General features: G+C 42.3%; 1 non-coding gene across 1 annotated transcript; it reads left to right on the top strand.

The window, feature by feature from the left end:
• Window positions 1–15,749: 15,749 nt before the first annotated feature.
• LOC110089947 (uncharacterized) lies at window positions 15,750–18,678 on the top strand. The gene is made up of 4 exons (XR_013537607.1): window positions 15,750–15,838; window positions 16,017–16,175; window positions 16,906–17,067; window positions 17,394–18,678. It is a non-coding gene; the product is annotated as an uncharacterized LOC110089947 (transcript).
• Window positions 18,679–21,690: the final 3,012 nt, after the last annotated feature.

Consider the following 21,690-nt stretch of genomic DNA (forward strand, 5'->3'; position numbering starts at 1 on the left):
GACAGCTTTGTGCAAGGAGAGTGACAGACGCCTGCCTCTCTGGGGTTCTCGTGGCCTTGTGTAGCTGAAGGATAATCAGCCACAGACGGGACCAAGCTGTACAGGAACACTGGAGGGGTGCCAGGCAAACCAGTCCTAACCCCTAAAAAGAGCCGAAACTGATTGGTGGATCCATGGCTTTATCTCTGAAGATGGAGTCGGGAAGGATGTCAGGGTCCATGGCCCTTGCAGGCTGTAGGGCTGTCGTCCCGGGAAGCATGCGTGTGGGGAAGTGCATTTTAGATAATGTTGGGGACGTGTTGCAGTTGAGGCCTGTGTGCTTGTCCTTATTGGTCATGTTGGCATTATCTGGATGTGACCGAGAGATGCTGAGGGGGCGCAACCATGGCTTCAGTAGCTGCTTCCAGGCTGTGGAACCACTTGCCAAGGGAATCTAGGCTGACTCCTGTCCCTGTTGATCCTTTTTATTCAGGCTTTGGACGCTTGGCTGCCTGTTAATGAAGGGACTTCTAGTAGACTGATGAGGTGTTTTTTTTTAAAATGTGCGTTTACATAGCCTTTTAACTCTATCAAACAACCTTTTAATTTGTATTTTACTACTGTAAGTCCAATTGTATTTTATAACATTAAAACTTTAAAAAAAAACCATTTGTACCTCTGTCTGCTTAGGTTTCTTTTTCTCTGAACCTGATTTTTATCCTCTTGTGTGCAACCTTGAGTTCTCCTTTTGGGAGAAAGCCAGGATCTCCATTCAAACGAATAAACAAGCACACAAATGAGGACCAAGTCTGTCTTCTCTTCTGTGTGTGGAGACTAGCTATGATTATTTAGGGTTAATACTCTGGGCACAATCAGAGGATTTTGAAAGCAACAACCCTGTTCTGGGCTGTGTAACCCAGCAGCACTGAAAGCCAGGGCTTAAACCTTGGTTTAAGCCAGGATTGGTTCAGTTATGCCTGCCTGCAAAGCTGTAGACTTCCTTGGGTCTAGAGTGGATGGAAAAAAAATACTATTCATTGACTCAGTTAATGGTGGAAACTGTGGCAGGGGTGGGAATTTCCATGTCCCTGGAAGGAGTGAACATGGGTGGGATGCATCGGGCATGGAGAAGTGCTGTTTGCATTTCAGATTGTGCCTCAGGGTGGAAAGAAGCGAGATAAACACACAGACATCAGATGTTTTTGTGACAATGGAAACTGTTGCAGTGGTTGCCGGTTTGAGTCTGGTTCCAGGGAACTGGATTTCCATTTGTTGACTTGTGTTTGCTTTTGCTTGGATCTTTTCGTTCGAAGGCTAGCTGCGATGCCATGCTACAAGTACTTGACAGTGGAATGCCATATTTGTTTATTCAAAATGTATCCCCCGTGGCGTTCAAGGGACTTTACTTCTGGGGAGATGTGTGTGAGACAGAAGTCTTAGCCCCGCTGATTTCAGTGAGACCTCTGTGTTTATATAGATTGTGGTCACATATCATGTATGTGTATGAGTAACAGTGCCTGTTCATATCTGTAAATTGTGTGTATGTGTGTCTTTGTGTTTACCAATGTATGTAATGGGATTATTGTTCCTCAAAGAGAGTGCAGAGGAGGGTTGCTCGGGAAGCTGTGTTGAGTTGCACAAAGTCCCTGACAATATAATCTATGCATATTTACTTAGAATTGAGCCCAACTGAGTACATCTTATTGCCAGATAAGTATGTTCGTAATGCCAGCCTCAAAGAGTCATGTAGTATAATGCTTAAGAGTGCTGCACTGAGAGGTGAAGGATCTGGGTTCAAGTCCTCACTGAGCTGTGAAGCTCACTGGATGATTTTGGCCTGCCACTCTTTCTCTGTCTGTATGTGTTTTTGTAACTGACCTACCTCACATGGGTGTTGTGAAAATGAAGTGGGACAGAAGAGAGCCCAGGCATGCCACCTTGAGCTCATTTGGGGGAAAGACAGAATAAAAATGAATGAATGAATGAAAGGAAGGAAGGAAGACAGCACATACTTTTGTCAAGCTATGTTCATGTGAAAAGAGTGAGCAAGTATTAGATTATATATTAAATATACAAAATAATGCATGTCGACGAAGAGCCCCACGGCGCCATGGTTAAACTGCAGTACTGCATTCCAGCCTTTGCTCATGATCCGGGTTCAATTCCAACAGGTTCAGGTAGCCAGCTCAAGGTTGACTCAGCCTTTCAAGGTCAGTTAAAATGAGTGTCCAGCTCACATTCTAGAGAGTGCTCTAGAACAATGGGGTGACATACAAGCCAAAACAATAAGAACAACAATGAAAGGGTACGTTAAGAGTCACCTGATAACCTTGTTGAAAATGAGCTAATAAAGAAAATGTCTTCAAAAGAAAACACAAATAGACAAAGAAGTATGAACACAGGTTTTTTCTGATGATACAGAATCCCAAACTTTTGTAACTTAGCCATTATCCTCTTCCTTTGTGGAATTTTGGCCAATTTCTTGTTGTAGGCAAGCAGCGTGAAAGAAAAGCAACAAGGAGATGGAACGGCTGTCATTAGGCATCAGTGATTCACCATGAGATTGGACATTATATAAAAACCATGTTTGCACTTTCCTTATGAGTTCATCGGATGGTGCAGAAGCAAAAAAGGTGTCCCCAGCAGTTGCCTGTTTTAGAACCAAAAGTACTGGAGTTTTTCTATGTAGCAGCAATGACCTCTAGTGGTCAGGTATGCCAAAATGTATTTTTATGTATTTCAGTTATTGGTGAGAAGGATCTACATGTCCCTTTTATTTCCTCTTTATTCTGCAACCACTCCAGATCTAGCTTGGAATTGCCCAGATCCACACATCAGATCACAGACCCACAAGCAGAATGTAGTGCTTTTGTGTTCCTGGTCATTATTTGGGTAGAAACAATAGGAACCCCTGTCAGGGTTGAAGAACCCAGCTTCACAGCCGATTTCAGAACAAGGATATTCCCTACTCTCAGCATATCCATTCCAGGTGAGCACAGCCCCCTTAGGGAGGGATCTTTAGAACTCAACCCAACTGAGGTTCATGCCATCCAGAACTTCAAGGTTTCTCTCCAGAGACGATGCATTGCTGCTCAAGTTTACAGCTTCTCTCTCTTGCCTTTGCCTTGACATAGAGCAGCAAATAGTGGAGATGTTGAATTCAGTCCAAAAGACACAGTCAAGTAGATGCCCCACTTCAAGGCATTTCACTTCCTTTCCAAACGGTCAAGTAAATCTCCATTAGAGATGTTGCTACATCTTTCCAAAATTTAGGGGGAAATCGTTGTGTTTCACCGCATAGTTCCTGTTTCTCCTTAAATTTTTTTTTTGCAATACCACTCTTTTGATATCTTTCCTCATTATCTATTTAGATAGTGCAATTACTGTCTTGTTCTTACTTGTCTTGGCTCATTCTTTTGATGCAATCACATGTTGATACAATCATGCGGAAACTCCATGGCAGCAGAAAGTCTTAACCCTTTTCAAAATAGACTGGAGTAACTCTATAGGAGGAGAGGCTGGAGTCTTGCAGTAGTCTTGCTGGTAGTTAAGCAGATCTTGCTGCAAGCAGACGGATTTTCATTCTTACGATGGATCATAAGGTGAGTAATCACTGTTACGCATCTAGGTAGCATTTTTCTGTGTTGCCCAGTTGCTTGTCCCTCCACTTAAAGTATTTAATTTTTCCAGATAGAGAATACTCAGCAGTGGTTTACCATCCCCTTCTTCTCACAAGGGGGTTTGTGCAGCTTGCCCAAGGCTACACAGGCCGGCTCTTCTCCCAGGAGACCCAGTGGGGAATTGAACTCCCTACCTAAACCACTGAGTTATCCAGCCAGCACACTAAAAGGAATGTACATGGCCAAAAAAAGCGTACATTGAACCATGGCTCTTCCTTTCTGTCACTATGAGAAGGTTTCCTTTGTAGGAAATAACATTTAAAAATTAATCTATTGATGGTAAAATTCACATTAAACAAAATTAAATTCATTAATTTATTGAGAGAGATGAAGTAGCTATTTAAAAGGTGGGGGTGGTGATTGGTAGGAATGTGCCCGGGGCACACATTTCGATTTCATTCATTTCAGGTTGTTTCGAGGGGGTGTGCCATTCGTTCTCAGGTCCTTTCATGAAACAGGAGAGGGACCGGCTCTGTTTGTTTCTTTCATTCCGGATTTTCCTATTCGGGTTCTGTCTGGCACTCATCCAATCACACTGTCTGGCACGGCAGACTTCACAACAGTATTTGATTAAACACATCCTGGTAAACTGAGAGATGAGTGGTGAAGAAGATGAAGGGGGAAAAAACTCTGAAAGTTAATGTCTTTTTTGTGTTTTTCCCATTTGGGTTAACTCAAAAGTTCTCATTTCTAGTGACTTGTCCCTGCCGAGCAAGGCGATGAAGCATCTTTTAACAAGGAGAGAGAATGATTATCATTCTTACCATGGAGTTAACGGTGTTTCATCATTGCTTGGAACCTGGACAGCAAACTCTGTAAGAGGGATCGATCCAATCTCTGTCTCATGCTTTGAAATTAAGGACTTTTAGGGTCGAACTAGAGAAGACAGCAGCTTCACATTTAAAAACAGATCTCCTTGAAATATTGAAAGATGGCTGTTCATCATAGCACAGCCTTTTGTCTCCAACCCCATCTTGCAAACCAATTGGGTTTGCTTTGTGATTGGTCAGCAGGAGGAAAAGTTTCATTTGCAAGTCTGATTGATCAGGCCCATGGTTGTCAGAAAATACTGTTGCTAGAAGAGTGACGTGTTCAGTGCTTCTAAATACAAAGCTGCTTTCTCATTGAGTTTGACTTGTAGACTGTCTCCTACATCAAAATATGAACAGCCTCCTGATCCATTCTGAGCCCTTTTGGTGACATTTTTGGCCCGCCCAGGTTTGTAACAATATTTGCAAATGTTCGGTTCTTTGTGGAGGCTCCATTCCTGTGAATGAAGAAGTCCAAAAGGCAAGGACAGAGTATAGACTGAATGGTGCAGGGAGAAGAGAAGAGCACCAGGGAGAGTCTGCGGAGCTGGGCAATCTGTTTTATTTTTATCCTATCTCCCTTTTCTCAACAACAAAGAGAAACTCCAAGCCAGCTGGGGGCTGCTCTTCTACATTTTCCATCCTTTCTCTTTCTCCCCCTGTTCTTTCTGCTCCCTGGATCTGAAACCAGTGGTACCATACCTATAAGACTTTGATGTAATCAAATACATTTTAGTAAGAAAGACAAGGCAGGTGAATTTCTAAGAACACATTTGCTTTCTTAGTGGGTTGTTAACCAAGTATCTTCTTCAATTTTTCCTCTTTCCCCACTTCTAATTATGGTGCAGGAATGCCGTGTCAACAAGGGGGAACTGGCACTCCAATATATACATGCCTCTGGGCTTTTTGCTCTAGCCCATGGTCAGCCTATAAATGCACAAATATGCAGAAATACTCACAGTTCAATTTGTATTTACACAGTTGCCCAAAGACAGTGTATGTCTCTATTCCTGTGTGTATTGCTAACTTATTTTTCAAGCTTTTGTACGCCTGTTTTAAGAATAGTCTTTGTGTTATCTTGAAATCAATTGTAGACACTTTTCAGTGATTTCAAATTACTGAGTTCCCAGCATGAATGTGTTATCAAAATGTGAACACCACTTGGAGAATCAGTCAGTCTCTTACCTTGTATTTGAACGTTGCCAGTATTTGAATGTTTATTTTTCTAATAAAATGGGTTTTGTTTTGTCTTTTACTTTTTGTTTTTTTCCTCTCTTGTAGATGTTCAGATCATGGCCAGGTTTCATCCTCTTCTGTGTGACTTTCTCACATTGTTGGAGGAGTGGAGCCTTCGACTCCATGGAGAAAGCTCATCTGTCAGCAATCATAGACTACATCAGATGGTACCTTTGTGGCTCTCTGAGTGCTTTGCATAGCAAGGGCTCCATATATGGGAGTGGGGGACTAATCAGAATACTCCTGTAGAATTGATTTGTGAACCATATTCAAACATCGGTAAATTTGTGACTATTACTGTGTAACCGTGTTCTAGGCTGTGTGTAGACTTGAGTGGTGTGAATTTGGATAGCTTTTGCATTAAATTTCTCTTTTAAGATCAACTGAATTTCTCACCCATCACTGCTCCCTATCTTTATTTTTGCTGGTTGCACCCCCATGTATATCTGCTTCTGCAAGATAAGAATGGGGACGGGGAAAGGATATTTCAGGTAACTGGGAGGCTGGTAAAGAGGGCTTTTTTGATTTATCTAAATTGAGCCTACTTAGTTAGATTTGTACTTCCCACATTCCATCTTCCAGTTATTTGTAATGTGCAGTATCAGAGTTTTCTTCTGCATCTATGCAGTTCAGCAATTTAATCCACTCCCTCATTACCAACAATACTGTTTGTACTTTCCTGTTGCTCTTTCTTAGTAGCTGAAGGAACACTTTCTGACCTGGGAGTTTCATCTTCCAGCTCTATCTCTTGTTTTATTTTGGATTGCCTCATCAAAGGTTTCTGAGGGATAAAGTATGTGAAAGATCTTCCATCAGTGCCATCTTCCACTACTGCTGCCACCTGTTTTTCAGTGACAGCTTTCATGTGTCTGTTAATGTCAGCATATGTGTAAGCACACAGAGACATGTACGCCTACATTAACACACAGAGGCAAGAGAAGCAGTCAAGGATTCATATGTACCTCTGGTAGCGAAGAAGTCAAAAATAAGATGCTAGGATTAAGCTGAGCAGCAAGAGGCGCAGTGCCTCATTTCCCCAGGTAAGTAGGTGCCAATGTTTTTTCCTCACTGACTCTCCTCTTTCTTGTTTTTATTCTCTCCTTTCTTAGTTATGGTGTTGACTCCCATTATGCTGTGGCTGTAAGACTGGATCCAACATACTGCAAAAACCCTACACGGAGTAATTTGAGAAGGGCTTTGCCTCCAAGAGTGATGGAGGACATGAATACTGCATTAAGAAGAAAGGATGGCTTATACAACCCAAATATAGGAAACATTGTGGCAGCTAGACCTAAACTTTCATTGCCTCGAGAGCATGCTGAATGGCGCTTACTGGCTGGAGGCAAGGCAAGTCCCATAGAAAAGATGCTAGCCAATAAGGACCAAAATAGTTGTCTCCTCTTCTTCAGCAAACTCTCTCCCTGTGTAGAGCGCTGTCTCAATGAAAATGACGCAAGGAACATTGTCCGGACAATCAACCCCATTTTCAACCGGTACAGAGAAGATTCCAGGGCATTTGTTTTTGAGACTGTTTATGGCAGGGATGCAGAAAAAGAGGCCAAAGTGGTGGTGGATGCTTGGAAGCTCATCCAGAACGCCCCACTGTTTCGGTATCCTTTCCCTCCTGCCAAATGCTTTGGTAACAGCAACCAGCCTCCTAACAGCACTCCTTGCTTGGACCAATAGATGTCCAGAAAGCCAGCAGTGCAACTCGGTGGAAATGGTTGTCCTGCCTCCTGTTTGTCAGCTGGATGTTGGGCTTGATTGCCCCTAGAATCAAAGCTGCTGCACCCTCCCCCCTCGCCCCAATTTTGTTCCAGGGAAGCTTTGCATGCGAATGTCAATAAATGTTCTGAGCATTTTACAAAAGCTTTTTGTCTTTTCTCCCCCTGTTCCTGATAAATCTACACTGAGTCCACCAGAGGATTACAGTCAATATAGAGTATTTACTACTCCTCATAGCATGGCTATGCAATGTTTGGATGTGTCCATGTATGTGAGACAGGGGTTGAGAGTGATATCTCTCTCGCCGGAGTGCCGTCCCTCCTCCATACAGCAGAGAAGGAAGTATAGTGGTGCCTCGCAAGACAAATGCCTTGCAGGGCAAAAAACTCGCAAGACAAATGGTTTTGGCAATGGGGGTTGATGACTCGCAAGACGAATGTTCCTATGGTCATGCTTCACAAGATGAATGTTTTCCGTTTTTTGTTCCTGCCTCATGTTTGCTGATTTTTAAATGTTTTTCTATGATGTTTAAAAAGTGAAAGTTTTTTGATTGAAATTTAAAAAATCATCTGCACAATATGTATGGCTTTAAAGAGCATTTAATAAACCCTTTGTAAACCAAATTTGACTTTGTTCTGATTTCTTTTGCCCATAGGAACGCATTAATTAGATTTCAATGCATTCCTATGGGAAACTGCGCTTTGCAAGATGAATTTTTCGCAAGACAACATTAACCATGGAACGAATTAAATTCACCTTGCAAGGCACCACTGTACAAACTCAGCCTGCCTCATCTCCCAAGAGAACAGAGCAGCAAGGGACAGAAAAGGAAATAGAAGGAGGATTACGTAAGCTAACTATTGAGGAGACTCAGGGAAAAATGGCGGGAATAGAGCGGAAGAAGGGGGTGGAGACAGAGGCAGGGACAGCTGATATAAAGAGGAGGGAGGAACAGTTGCCACCAGGTTGGGAGTGGGTCTGGCTGAAGAATCCCTGGACTGGAGCGTGGGAGAGGCTGAGAGTTCCTAAGGAAGAGGCCAACTATAGAAAAAGAAGAGAGTTCCCCCTTGAGACCATCTTATTGGGGTGAGGCTGAAGCCAGAGAATGGAGGAGAAAGCTGAAAGAAGAAAAAGAAAGAGTAGAAAGAGAAAGGAGAGAGAAAGGCTAAAATGGAGGGTGAGCGAAATGAGGGATACAGGGAGGACCCTGGAAGACCCTTACACCTGTTGAATGTCCTGTGTGGGTGGATGGGCGGGATGACGACACCGTGCCCCTGCTGGAAGGGAGCCATTATATCCTTTAACTGGTGACTAAGTAACTTCTGGAGGCACTGAAGACCATCTGAATGAGTACTGGGTTTCAATCTGTTCTCTGAGAAAGACAACACAGAATATGGGACCAGCAACAACTTATAATGCATGAATTACTGAAAATACTGCATTTTATGAATTACTGAAAATACTATGTTTCATGCTTGGACCTCTAATTGTTAAACTCCTCAGTTTAAGGCCACAGTATTTTTTTCAGTTATAACCCAAAGCCTTTTTTTTTTTTAAGATCTATGTGAGAGCAAGGATCCCAGAAAATCCAGGTTCTTGCTGACCTGTAGAGTCTATACACAAAAAAGACCCTTCACTTCAGACAGGTCATTGCATAGACAGGCAAATTGATTAGGAAGGGCAGAGCCAACCACCCCTCTCTACCTGTGTTGACAACAAGGGATTTCAGAACAACTGAATAGGGCTTCTATCAGTTCTTGTCCATGTTGATTTCCTCCTTTCCAATGTTTTGCCTAGACACTTTTCTCTCTGACTTTCTTATATTATATCTCTGGCCTTACTTGAGATGTTCCTCCTTGTCCATTTATCCCCATGCCTGTTGTTTTTTTCTGCTGATGTCATAATCTACAAATTTGCAGGCCAATGCTCATCCTTTCAGCTGGAGAGGTGGGGGCCACTTGCATTGATATACTCCCTGTCACAGGCCACATTAAGGCCACCCCCCCCCCTTTGGAAGATGAAATTCAGGCTCTGTTAGGAAAAGATGTGATTGTTCCCTTGTACCATCCCCAAAAATGATGTTGGCATCCGGTCAGACCATCGACGCTTTCTCGGGTTTTCAGTAGGCGGAATCTCTGTTTACCCATATTTGGATAACTGGATAACCTGGTTGCTGAGTCCAAATCGCAAGCTTCTAAATACACGGTATCTCTTATTCCAAGTACTAACCAGGTGAGACCCTGCTTAGCTTCCAAACCAAACCTTCAGGGTGGTACAGTGGTTCAAAATGGTGGGCTCGTGTAAGATTTAGTTGGAACCTCTCATACCCAAAGAAAGAATCAATGGGTAGTTGTGAATGGGCTCTCAACACTAGAATCTTGGCAACTTTTTCCTTATAATGTCCTTATTGGCCAAATCTTAAATTTGCACCCTTGACCTGAGGCAGGCTCCTCCCAGTGATGGGTATACAGCCATCCTGCGACTTCCTTTCATTTCTGCTGCTACTGCTGCCTAACAACGCCCCAACAGCCCAGCCTCTGTTTTTTCTGCTGATGTCACAATCTACAAATCTGCAGGCCAGTGCTCATCCTTTCAGCTGGAGAGGTGGGGGCCACTTGCATAGAGGCCTCCCAGGGGAAAGCATCTGGGGACTTCAAAGGACTGGACCCCCCAGCCCTGTCCAGGATTATAAACTGGTGTTTGGTGGGCATAGAAACGCACCTGCTTTTGTACCAGGATAATCAACAAAGTTAGTCCAGGAGCTCCACTCTGTCCTAGTGATGATGACATCTCCAGGTAGGGCCTAAAATGTTCAGACTCTGGAGTTGAGGCGTGGGGGGAGGAAGCTAACGCATTAAGAGCCAAAGAACTTAGGAGGAGTTTGGGTTTCACAGTACAGTAATGGGCCCCAATTTAAAAGGGACGATCCCCAAAAAGGATGCTGGCATCCGGTCAGACCATCAATGCTTTCTCAGGTTTTCAGAATCTCTGTTTACCCATATTTGGATAACTGGATAACCTGGTTGCTGAGTCAAAATCACAAGCTTGTAAATACACGTCCTTGACACTGTCTCTTTTGTCAGCGTTAGGACTAAAGGTCAACATAGAGAAACCAGTGGGAGCTCACTCTACTAGAGCTGCAGCATCCTCAATGGCCTTCCTCCATGGAGTGGACATCATTTATATCTGCCAAGTTGCCACATGGCCCACTCCGTCTACCTTTGTCTCCCATTACCGCCTAGATATCCGGGCCAAGGCTGAGGCTGTGGTCGGTCAGTCGAGCTGTCCTGGCTTCGATACTTTTGTGATGTCCCTCCTCCTGGGCTTGCTAGTCACCCATTAATGAAGGTTTGTCTTCATTCATGGTATGTGGTAAGCCTGAAGCAGGAAACACAACCATGGCTTGCCACCCCCCAAGACTGTATTTAGTAATTTTGGATGGTAAAAGTGTTGAAGGAGCAAACAGAGAAGGGGTTAACAAATTATCACAGGGCTGGATGTTCTGGGAAAGATAAGGATTCAAACCCAATGTGCTGGCCAGCTGCTTCACAGAGATGAGGCACTCAGTGTAGTAGAATATTTTCGATTCTTGTTAAATCCCAGTGTTCAAGGGATTCCAGGCATTCTGCCATGCATTAAACATCAGACCCACCTGTCAGTGCAACTAACAATAGTCGCTCCCATCTGTGGGAAGAAGGACATGGGAGACATAGAATTCCACAGGCCCATTTATCACATAGTTGGATGAATGGAGATCCGGGCTGGGTGGAACAAGCTGTGTCGACAAGTGACTTTCTGTTCTGTTTTTCGTACAGGTCTTCTTCAGAACAGGCAATGTCTCTTTTCACTTCTTAAGGCCGGAGTAGCTTCCTTCTCACAAGTTCAAAAGAGACCCTCTTCTTCCTCCATTCAGCTGTTCGTCATTGGAACAATCTGTAAACCAGACGAATTAGAATTGCCTCAACATCTCTCAGGTTAATTTCGCCGACTGCTTATAAGAGCACAAGATGCTAAGTTGGTGGTATGAATCAAGCTGTCCTGTTTAAACACCATTCTCCACACCAGCGATGCCCTTGTCTCTGAAATAAGACCTAATAAAACAGTGGTCCCCAACCTTGGGCCTCCAGATGTTCTTGGACTACAACTCCCAGAAGCCTTCACCACCACCTCTGCTGGCCAGGATTTCTGGGAGTTGAAGTCCAAGAACATCTGGAGGCCCAAGGTTGGGGACCACTGTAATAAAAGATGCTCTTAAGCTTTCATAAAAAGCAGGTTCCAGACAGACAGGCTCAGGGGAGATGTCTCCAACTCCAAGTGGGTCAGGCACAGTTGCCATCCTCAATGCCAAGAAAAAGTCACGATCCAAATAAGTAAATGGGAAATGTGAATGGATTTGCACAAGAACCTGTTCAGATGGAGAAGCAAGTGCTGAGGCTGGGCCTTCATAAGCCCCGTGAAGTTCACTGATTGGTCCTTGGGTTCAGCTGACTGAATGCTTGGACAGGCTGATCCCACAATGTCAGTAGCCTCCTGGAAGTACAGAGCTCAGTCCTACCAGCCTTGCCATGTCAACAGATCTCTGTTGGCATAGGGTGATACGGCACCAGTTTCTGAATGCTGGGTGCCCAGTTTGAGAAATGGCTTTTCAATTTGAATTGCATGCTTTGTTTGCCTATTTCAGAGCCTCCGGAAGAGATGGTGATGAAGGAGGAAAACATCTGGATGTCACTAAGTGAGAACAGTTGCTGTGTGTTTACCTTAGTAGAAGAATACAGGTGAGTTTTCAGAGAATCTCATATTGGAGGAATCCAGACTGTGCTGCAGTCTGGAGCAGGCCCTTTCCTAAATGTCACTTTAAATGCCCTTTCCTGCTGCATCCTCTTGCATCCTCTTGAATTAGGTCCCAAACAGATCAGCAGTCTCCCACCCCCAAAAAGCAAAATACAAGTACAAATGGAGAATGGTAATCCAATCACTTTGAAATGAAGTGACATCCCCTTCATTCTCCTGACCAGTCAGATTTTCGCTGCCTTTGTCATCAACTTAGAACTGCAAAGCTGGAAGGGACTTTATGGGTCATCATGTTTGGCTCCTGTCAAGGAAGAGAACTGAACTTCCAATCTTTGGCTCCACAGCCAGAGACCTAAACCAATGAGTTATCCAGCAGTTCTTGTGTCACATTGGAAGAGAGACAACACAAGAATTAAGAAGGGATGAGAAGCAGTCGGTTACTCCAGTACAATGGACCTCGCTGGTCTTCTGAGGGCAGAAGGACTCTTGTCCAGCCTATTTCCCACCTAGATCTTCATGGATGTTGCGGAACATCAGCTGTACGTCTATTAAGGTGAACAAACAACTAGCAGTGTGTTCCGTCACAGTACAGCAGTTTGGAGCAAGACAAATCCCCACCCTCTTCTGGTGTCTGTCACTGTCATTTCCAAGTAAAAATTGGTTATAGCCTCAGACGGCAAGACTTTGGCTATAAAAGCATTCAGGTGAATTGAGCTTCTCTGTGTCTCTTTGAAGGAATGGCAATCAAGATCCTTGCCACGTTGCATTGCAACTTCAGATAATTGTAGTCCTTCGAGGAGGATGTGACAAGAACAAGAATTGTTCATGCTCTAGTGTAATAGTATGGCTCTGCTGCATGACAGTTTTGGCAGTTGGCCCCATGACCACATGGCCCTTAGAGAGTCATTTATGGGTCTTGATAGGAAACAGGGATCAGTACGGCTGCCTTTTTCCAATTTCAGGTCTCCAGGTCTTTTTGGGCTGCGACTCCCATCATCTCAACCCTTGGTTATGATGGCTGGTGATGATGGTAGGTGTTGAAGACCCACAAGTTTTGGGGACATAAGATGGTGACAGAATGGCTCATTGTAGCTAGCAGGAAATTTATGGAAACACAATCTATCATATTGTTCCACCAATGGTCATTGGTCTGTGGTGACCTGACAGCTTCTGCAGAACATGGCAAACAGCCACGGCTGTTGTCCAAGAAACAAGGAAGGGAAAACATTATTTATATGCTTCAGTTTTGCTACAGTGAAGGAAATGGCCACTTTGGCTGGCAAGGCGACATGGGGAGAGGCCAAACAGAGATTATATAGCAAGGGGAACTGGTAATCCATTTACTTCCTACCAATTTACCAGCCAGCTAAGGCAAGATGCTTCCCTCCTTGGCCTTCCTGATAGTGATCTGCAATCCTCAGCCAGTGAGTGCAGCGGGCACAGGTAATGGTGATGCCAAGGGATACCCCTTGAGTCTCAGGTAATGTCTTCAGGGGGTAATCACAGAGGACTGGAAGAGTTTCTTCCAGCCATAACAATCCCTGAAATGACTTGCCACAGAGCTGGCTTATCTGCAGCAGGACAGAACAAAAAAATGTATTCGCGAAGGCTTTCATGGCTGGGATCTAATGGTTGTTGTGGGTTTTTCGGGCTCTTTGGCTGTGTTCTGAAGGTTGTTCTTCCTAACGTTTTGCCAGTTTCTGTGGCTGGCATCTTCAGAGGATGGCACTCTGTACTCCACTCCCAAACCAACTACAACCTTCAGAACATGGCCTAAGAGCCCGAAAAACCCACAACAACCATCAGAACAAAAGTATCATGGGGACAAGCTGGAATTTCTACGAGCATGTGTTGAAGTTCCATTGAAGCTCCAATTTGCAATTGAAATGTGTAATTTATTGAAAACAGCAAATGTCTTCTTATTAGGGATGAGGGGATGGAACCTTACAGGCTCAAGCCAGAGGTGTCTAACAAGATTGGGAGAGATATTTCAATCAACACCACTAGAGCTGATATCTGAAACCTAAACCTCAGATTTGAGCTCCCATTTTGAGTTATTTTTGACAGAGGAACCTGGCGTGCACATCTGGCTATGATTTTTGGAACTTTAATGTGTTTTGTGCCCCATCCACAGCTCTGCAGTGCTTAGACTGATAAACAGCTGTCAGAGGTTGCAAGCAAACATCTGCTTCTCATTTTGTTTTGTTGTTAGTGGTCTAATAAAGGTATCATCCACTGTTGCCATTCAATTAAGAAATAAAGAAAATCTATTTGGAAAAAGCTTAATCCATTTTAACTGAAAATATCATCATCATCATCATCATCTTAGAACTGCAGAGCTGGAAGGGAATTGAGTCCAGCGTCTGTCCAGCTCCTCAGCCAGATGGCTAAACCACTGAGCTATCCAGCAGTTCCATATATAGTTGGGATTTGTAGTGCATATTTAATTCATAATATATACAATTTCCCTTTTAAATAGATTTAAAATACAATCAATAAAACATTAAAAGCTCTGAAATTTATTGATGGCATACATATATTGTACTCCAATGCATCAGCTCTCTTATCCTTAGGCTGTCTCATGGAAGCAGGAATTATTACATCTCCAAACAGGGGAAACTGTATATTTAAAGCAAGGATGAATGGACATAACTTTGTTCATAACTCGAGGCAATTTTGGAGTGCCATTTGGGCTATAATTCAGATAATATTAATCGAAGGTACGGTTGAAATATCAGATCTCCAAAGGGGAATTTGCTGAGCTTATAACCTCCAGACTTGGTCCAAGGAAGGCAGAGGTAGGAAATCTAAGAGTTGGTGGCCATTTCTTTGGCACCAGGGATCCCCAAGGAATACACAGGATTCCAAAACAGGAATTCCCCAGCAAAAATAAAAAAAATTAAAAAATGGGAAATCCATTTTCAAGTTTAAAAATGGTGAATTGTGTATTTGTGTTTAACTGGTGAGTTGCAGTTCATTTATTTTAAAGGGGAATTGCAGCTCTTGAAAATATCCAGAAGCTGCAACACATCATTTTTTGGGGCAGGTGGGTGGGAGATAGAAGAACCCAATGGCCTAGGATGCCACATTTATTTTATTTTATTTATATCCCGCCTATCTGGTTGGTTAAGACCACTCTAGGTGGCTAACAGCATAAAATAATACAATAAGTATATATAAAAACAGTTTTTACATAATAAAAGACATTTCAACAAGATGGGAACATGTGGCCCCAGAACCAAATTTTGAGCATCTTTGAAGTAAGGTAATATATAATAACTATACTGTAATCCATATGCAAAAAGCAGATTTCTGTAAGCATATTCTGAGTTGATTAGCAAGATTCTAGTCCTTTTTCCTTTTCTAATACAGTGTAATTGATTAGCAAGATGCTAATCACTTTTTGTGTGCTTTGATTCTTCAGTGAGCCCATACTGATTTTCCCCTTGATTTCTTATTCTTTGCTTTCAGATGTTGTCTCTTGTGTCTTCCCTTTTGTTTTTGATGGGAGATCTTACTCATCCTGCACCAAAGATGGAGCTATTGATGAGCAGTTGTGGTGTGGTACAACTTCTAACTATGATGACGATGGCCAATGGAAGCACTGTTCTCTTCAGGGTGAGTGGTTCATGCCTTGCCAGAAATGTCTTATCTGCATGTTTGATAGTATAAAAATGGGAAGTAAGGACAGAAAGATTAGCTGACGGTCACCATGCCTATATTTTCTGCATCTATAACTATTTCTTGAATTAACAGCTCTGGTTGTTCACATCTTTCATCTTCTTCACGTTTTCAGAGCATGGGGGCAGTTCTGGAGGTCAGCCTTGCATTTTCCCCTTTGTTTACAAGAACCAGACATACTACACCTGCACAGAAGAGGAGAAAGGAGGATTTTGGTGTGCTACCACAAGAAATTATGACAGGGATCATAAATGGAGCTACTGTGCTGACATCAGTAAGAGAAATGATGGCAGACAATGACTACCATAATTATGAGTACTTGTGAAAATAAAGATCTTTAAGATTTGAGTTACTTTGAGTTACGGTACTTTGGCCATTGGAAAGCTATTTCTAAAAAGAATTGATGTGACACTAGCGAATGAATATAGAGAGTAAGGAGAGCACAGAGAAAGGAGAGAAAAGGAATGGGGCAAAAATAAATCTACAAGATTGTGTGATGATTTCAATTATACATGTTTAGGGTTAGTAATCACTGGGAACTGGAGAATCTGCTTATATAATTGCATTTGTTCATGCATAAGTTAATCTCATCTAGATGATGGATCTGTTTTCATTAAGCAAAACTTCAACATAAATTCCGTATTCATATCAAATAAAGACAGACCGAATTACCTAATTTCCAAGTATAGCAGGCTGGATATGGTGGCAACTTGTCTTTGTGTGGTTTTCTTTGTTTGGAAATGAAGTGGGATGTGAGTGTTTAAAATTTAATAATAATAATAATAATAATAATAATAATAATAATAATAATAATAATAATAATAATAATAGCACTTGCTGAGATAAAATTTGCAACAGTTCTTCCTTCCCCTGACCCCTCTACATCTGCAGATCCAAAGTCAACTCTCTGTCTGCTAAAGCACAGTTGCCTTTTTGTGTATTGTACCAATATTTTCCTAACAATTACCTGGCCTTTCTGTCTTTCTACCTGCTCACCTATTTAGGACTAGATGCCAATCCCAAGGGTCCTTGTGTCTTTCCTTTCATCTACAACCAAACATCCTATTCGTCATGCACAACGGATGGGATGTCCAACAAGAAGCCCTGGTGCTCCCTTACCAACAACTATGACATTGACTTACAATGGACGTATTGTGAACCTTCAGGTGGGAAAAGGAAGAGGAAATGTGGAGGAAGCTGGGGGCCATTTGGCACTCCTATCTGACATTCTTTCTTTCTTTCTTTCTTTCTTTCTTTCTTTCTTTCTTTCTTTCTTTCTTTCTTTCTTTCTTTCTTTCTTTCTTTCTTTCTTTCTTTCTGTGAAAATAATAATAATATTGTGACAACATGATAAGAACATGGAAAGTCCACCTTGCCTCTTTGCATTTAGCTACAAAGGCATGTTTTACTCCATTTGTAATGTGGCTGGGTGAAATTAGGGAAAAGTTGCGTGTCAACAAATCTTGGATTCACCTTCTCTTCTGTTTTAAAGATCCAGATCCTAAGGTATCTGCAGAGCAAGAGCCAAATATCCAGAATCCGTCCTGTGTCTTCCCATTCATCTACAAGGGCACCTCCCACAATGCATGCACGAGTGAGGGCAGGATTGATGGAAAATTGTGGTGTGCCACCAGCCACAACTATGATGTGGATAAGAAATGGGTGTATTGTAATGTGACAGGTAGGAAGAGAGCAGAATGACCATATTTGCCAGTTTAACAGGAGTAGATTCAATTATGATGAAGGAAGGAAAGTGGCTAAAGAAATCCAACAAATATCAAATAGGAATACAAACCAATCTGGAAGGGTCCAGGTATGAAAACTTTTGGCACCATCCATCTGTATTAGCTTCTTGTTTGTTAGATGCAGTGTTCATGATGGGCAAGGCAATGGGGGAAATGAATCAATGTTCATGCCTGTACGTATTTTGTGGAATATGGGCACAATAAAATTATCCCATGAGTATCAGAACTGTTCGTCAAAATTTTTCTTTAACATAACTGCACATCAGAAAACTCATGCAAGAAAATTTAATTCAGTATAATTTGTTCCAGTAGTTTTTGAAATCAGATAGTGTGTAGACTATGTTGAAGACCTGGATTCTCACTGAAAGAAGTTTACTAGAAGCTGGTGGGTCTGCAGTGTAAGCCCTGCTTACATCAGTAAAGAAATATATAGGTCTTAGTACAAGAGTGTTAGATAATTTCGGTCCTGGGGGTTGGAATGGCCTCAGGGTGGAGCCATGCTTGCAAGTCCCACCCCTTCTCTGACACCATTGGGTCCTACTGGTCCTGACACTTGCTTCAATTTTCTGTGGACAGAGAGAGGGAGAGAGAGAGAGTTCCATGCATCAATTTCTGCACAGAGAAAATCCCTTTGGGTGCTCCTGGCAGCCCAACTGGATGGTGAGGAGTATGGAAGAGTGCATGGAGAGACTGAATGGCAGAAGGGAAATCCCATCAGACAGAAATAAGTCAGAAATAACAGCAGGATTCCTCCACATTTTCTCTCAAATGGTTTTCTCTCAAACGGTTCAGGCAAATTGTGTGTGCAAGGATGTATGAGTCTCTATATAGATGTGCATATGCCCAGGTGTATATATGTGTGCATGATTGCTACCCTTCCCAGGGCTGAAGTTTCATGAAAGAGTGGTCGAAATGACCAGATAGGCGGGGTATAAATAGAATAGAATAGAATAGAATAGAATAGAATAGAATAGAATAGAATAGAATAGAATAGAATGAATGAATGAATGAATGAATGAATGAATGAATGAATGAATGAATGAATAAATAAATAAATAAATAAATAAATAAATAAATAAATAAATAAATAAATAAATAAATAAATAAATAAATAAATAAATAAATAAATAAAGGCAGAGGGGCAGACAGCCGTCTATGCTGTGTGTGCTGCAGAAGACAAAATCTGTGGTTGCTCTCACAGATCGTTAGTCATAAGAGTACATGAGTCAGTTTGTTTCTATTCATGTGCACTTAAATTAATCTGTACAATAATTTGCATTTCAGCAAATATATAAACACACAGGGCTTCTTCCCCAAATGCATTTTCTCCTGAAGTACACCATTCAAAATATACATTATTCCTGTCTTTTGTGTGTTTGCGTGTGAAAGAGTTGAGAACTGCATCAGAACAAGCGGAACATCTGAAATCTGGTGGATTAACTGTTACTCTCTGTCCTAGTTCAAGAGGTGTGAATCTCAACAGGTTTGAATTTGTGTTGTGCAGTATCATAACTTCAGCTCATGACACATACATGTGGCTCCCACTTTCTTCCCTACCTTGCTTTTTACCTTGACAATAAACATTTCTAATTAGAGACTAAACCTTCTGATGACACATTGAGTCACAATTTGAATTTGGGATGGAGAATTCATACTGTACACGGTGTAATCTGTTCTTGTTGGATTTCAGCATCATGACTTTGTAAATTGGCCGAGATGAGATGAGCACTATATTCAAGCCCAGCTCTCTACCTTCTGGAATACAGTTGTGCCTGCTTTAAATCTACTGTACCCAAATGTCTTGGCCTTTCCTTCCCTCTTTCTGCTTAGGAGAACTGGATGTAGATCCCAGGGAACGTTGTGTCTTTCCATTTGTCTACAACCTCGAGTTCTACTTCTCATGCACTACAGATGGAATGTCTGGTGTGAAACCCTGGTGCTCTCTCACCACAAACTATAATGCAGACCTTCAGTGGACATACTGTGAATCTATAGGTAGGAAGAATGGGAGGAGCAGGAGGAAGCTCAGAGATGAGAGATGAGACATATTATAACAAATGAAACATAAGGAAGGTCAAATCAGATGCTGCTGACAATGTTCTTGGTGATAAAAGATGGAACTATCCAAATTTTGTAGAACAAGAATGTGGAATCTTTGGTCCTGTAGACCAGTTGTTTCCAAACTTGAGTCTCTAGGTGTTCTTGGGCTAAGACTACAAGAAGCCTTCACCACTAGCTGTGCTGGACAGGATTTCTGGGACTTGCTATGTGGATAGTATCATTCTATATATGAGCCACCAAATGACTCTTGACTTAGTTTTGACCAGATAAGAGTGAGGCATCTCCTGTTGTTGTACAAGAAAAATGATGAGCTTTTTGTTTAGATTTTCCCCTTGTGTGACCTCAAGACTTTCTATAAAAGCTGCATTCGGAGACCCTAGGCAGAGAATTGGAACCCATGTGCAAATTTTAATAAAGAAATAACTACCAGCTGCATTCGGAGACCCTAGGCAGAGAATTGGAACCCATGTGCAAATTTTAATAAAGAAATAACTACCTTTCCCATTTGCTTTTATTGCCTTTTATTTATTAAAATAACAGGACCTGATGAGGCTGTGGAAAGTCCACCTTGTATCTTCCCATTTATCTTTGAGGGGAGAATTTACAGAAACTGCACCACTGATGGGCAGAACAACGGGATGTTATGGTGTGCCACCACCAGCAACTATGATGCTCATAAGAAATGGAAGTTCTGTCAAGATTACACAGGTAAGGAAATCAACCGGCAGGAGATGAAAATACAGGTAAGATCCCACAGGGAATGTTAGAAGCTGCCTTTCCTATAAATGTTTTGAGTAGAAGTTAGTGACTCCCTACATCTAACTGGTACAGGATGACATACCTGTGAGGTGGCAGCTCCAAGCTAATTCATGAGAAGGTTACATTTGGATCATAGGCCTCCAATTTCTTTCCCCCTTGGTTTCTCTTTTTATTGAGATTCTGGAAAGTACACAAAGTAGCAGCAGTTGAGGGTGGAGAGAGAAAAATTTGGACAGCATCCAAACGGCAACTGTTTTGCTTTTGGTGTCTGCCACTATTATATGTTGGATCCAGTATGTCAGCCATAGGTGGGAAAATTTCCACAAATCCTTACTCTCAACTTCTTCTGTTTTTTTAGAAACTCCAGATCCAGGTCCAAAGGAAGATCATCCATTTTGTGTTTTCCCATTCATCTACAAGGGCAACACCTACAATACATGCACTACGGAGGACATGAGTGATGGGAAGCTGTGGTGTGCCAACACTAGCAACTATGATGTGGATAAGCAATGGGTATACTGTAATGCCACAGGTAAGAGTGTCACATATTTGTGTGCCTTGGTTTAAGACAGAGGTGGATGGCATGGGGCCTTGTGGGCAGCCTGCAAGGTCTCAGAGCCCCAAATTTGGCCTCCCAGCCCCCCCCCCCCCCAAATAGTTCAAAATACTTGAGGAATGTTTCTGGCTTGAAAAGCCTATTTGTATCCTTTAGGGGCCGGAGGCATCGTTTTGTCATGTTTTGAGAACCATGTTTTGAGAACCATCTCAAAACGAATTTTGAGAATTTTGATGAAACAGCTTATTAAGTTGGGGTAACTGACTGCAGAGCCAGAGTCTGGGAGTTTGATTCCCCGTTGTGCCTCCTCAGAGAAGAGCCAGTCTGTTGTGTAGCCTTGGACAAGCTGCACAGACCAGAGGGACCCCAGAAGAAGTGTGAACCACTTCTGAGTACTCCCTGCCCGGAAAACCTTGAGAAGATTTTGACAGCACACAATTATTATTATTACCATCACTTTCATGCTTTAATTTTTTTAAAATTGGCCACTAGAGGGTGCAAGAAGACTTTTTCAATTTAAATTCCCAGTTTTTAAAATAATATTCTTTGGGGGGCTAGGAGTTGTGGGTGCAGCCCCACAAGGCCCTGGGATTGACACATGTGGCCCTTGGACATCTGAAATCTGCCCACCCTTGATTTAAGAGGAAGGGGGTTCGTAATCTCTGGAA

Source organism: Pogona vitticeps, chromosome 6, assembly GCF_051106095.1.
Source record: "Pogona vitticeps strain Pit_001003342236 chromosome 6, PviZW2.1, whole genome shotgun sequence".
In the NCBI taxonomy this organism is placed as follows: Eukaryota; Metazoa; Chordata; class Lepidosauria; order Squamata; family Agamidae; genus Pogona; species Pogona vitticeps.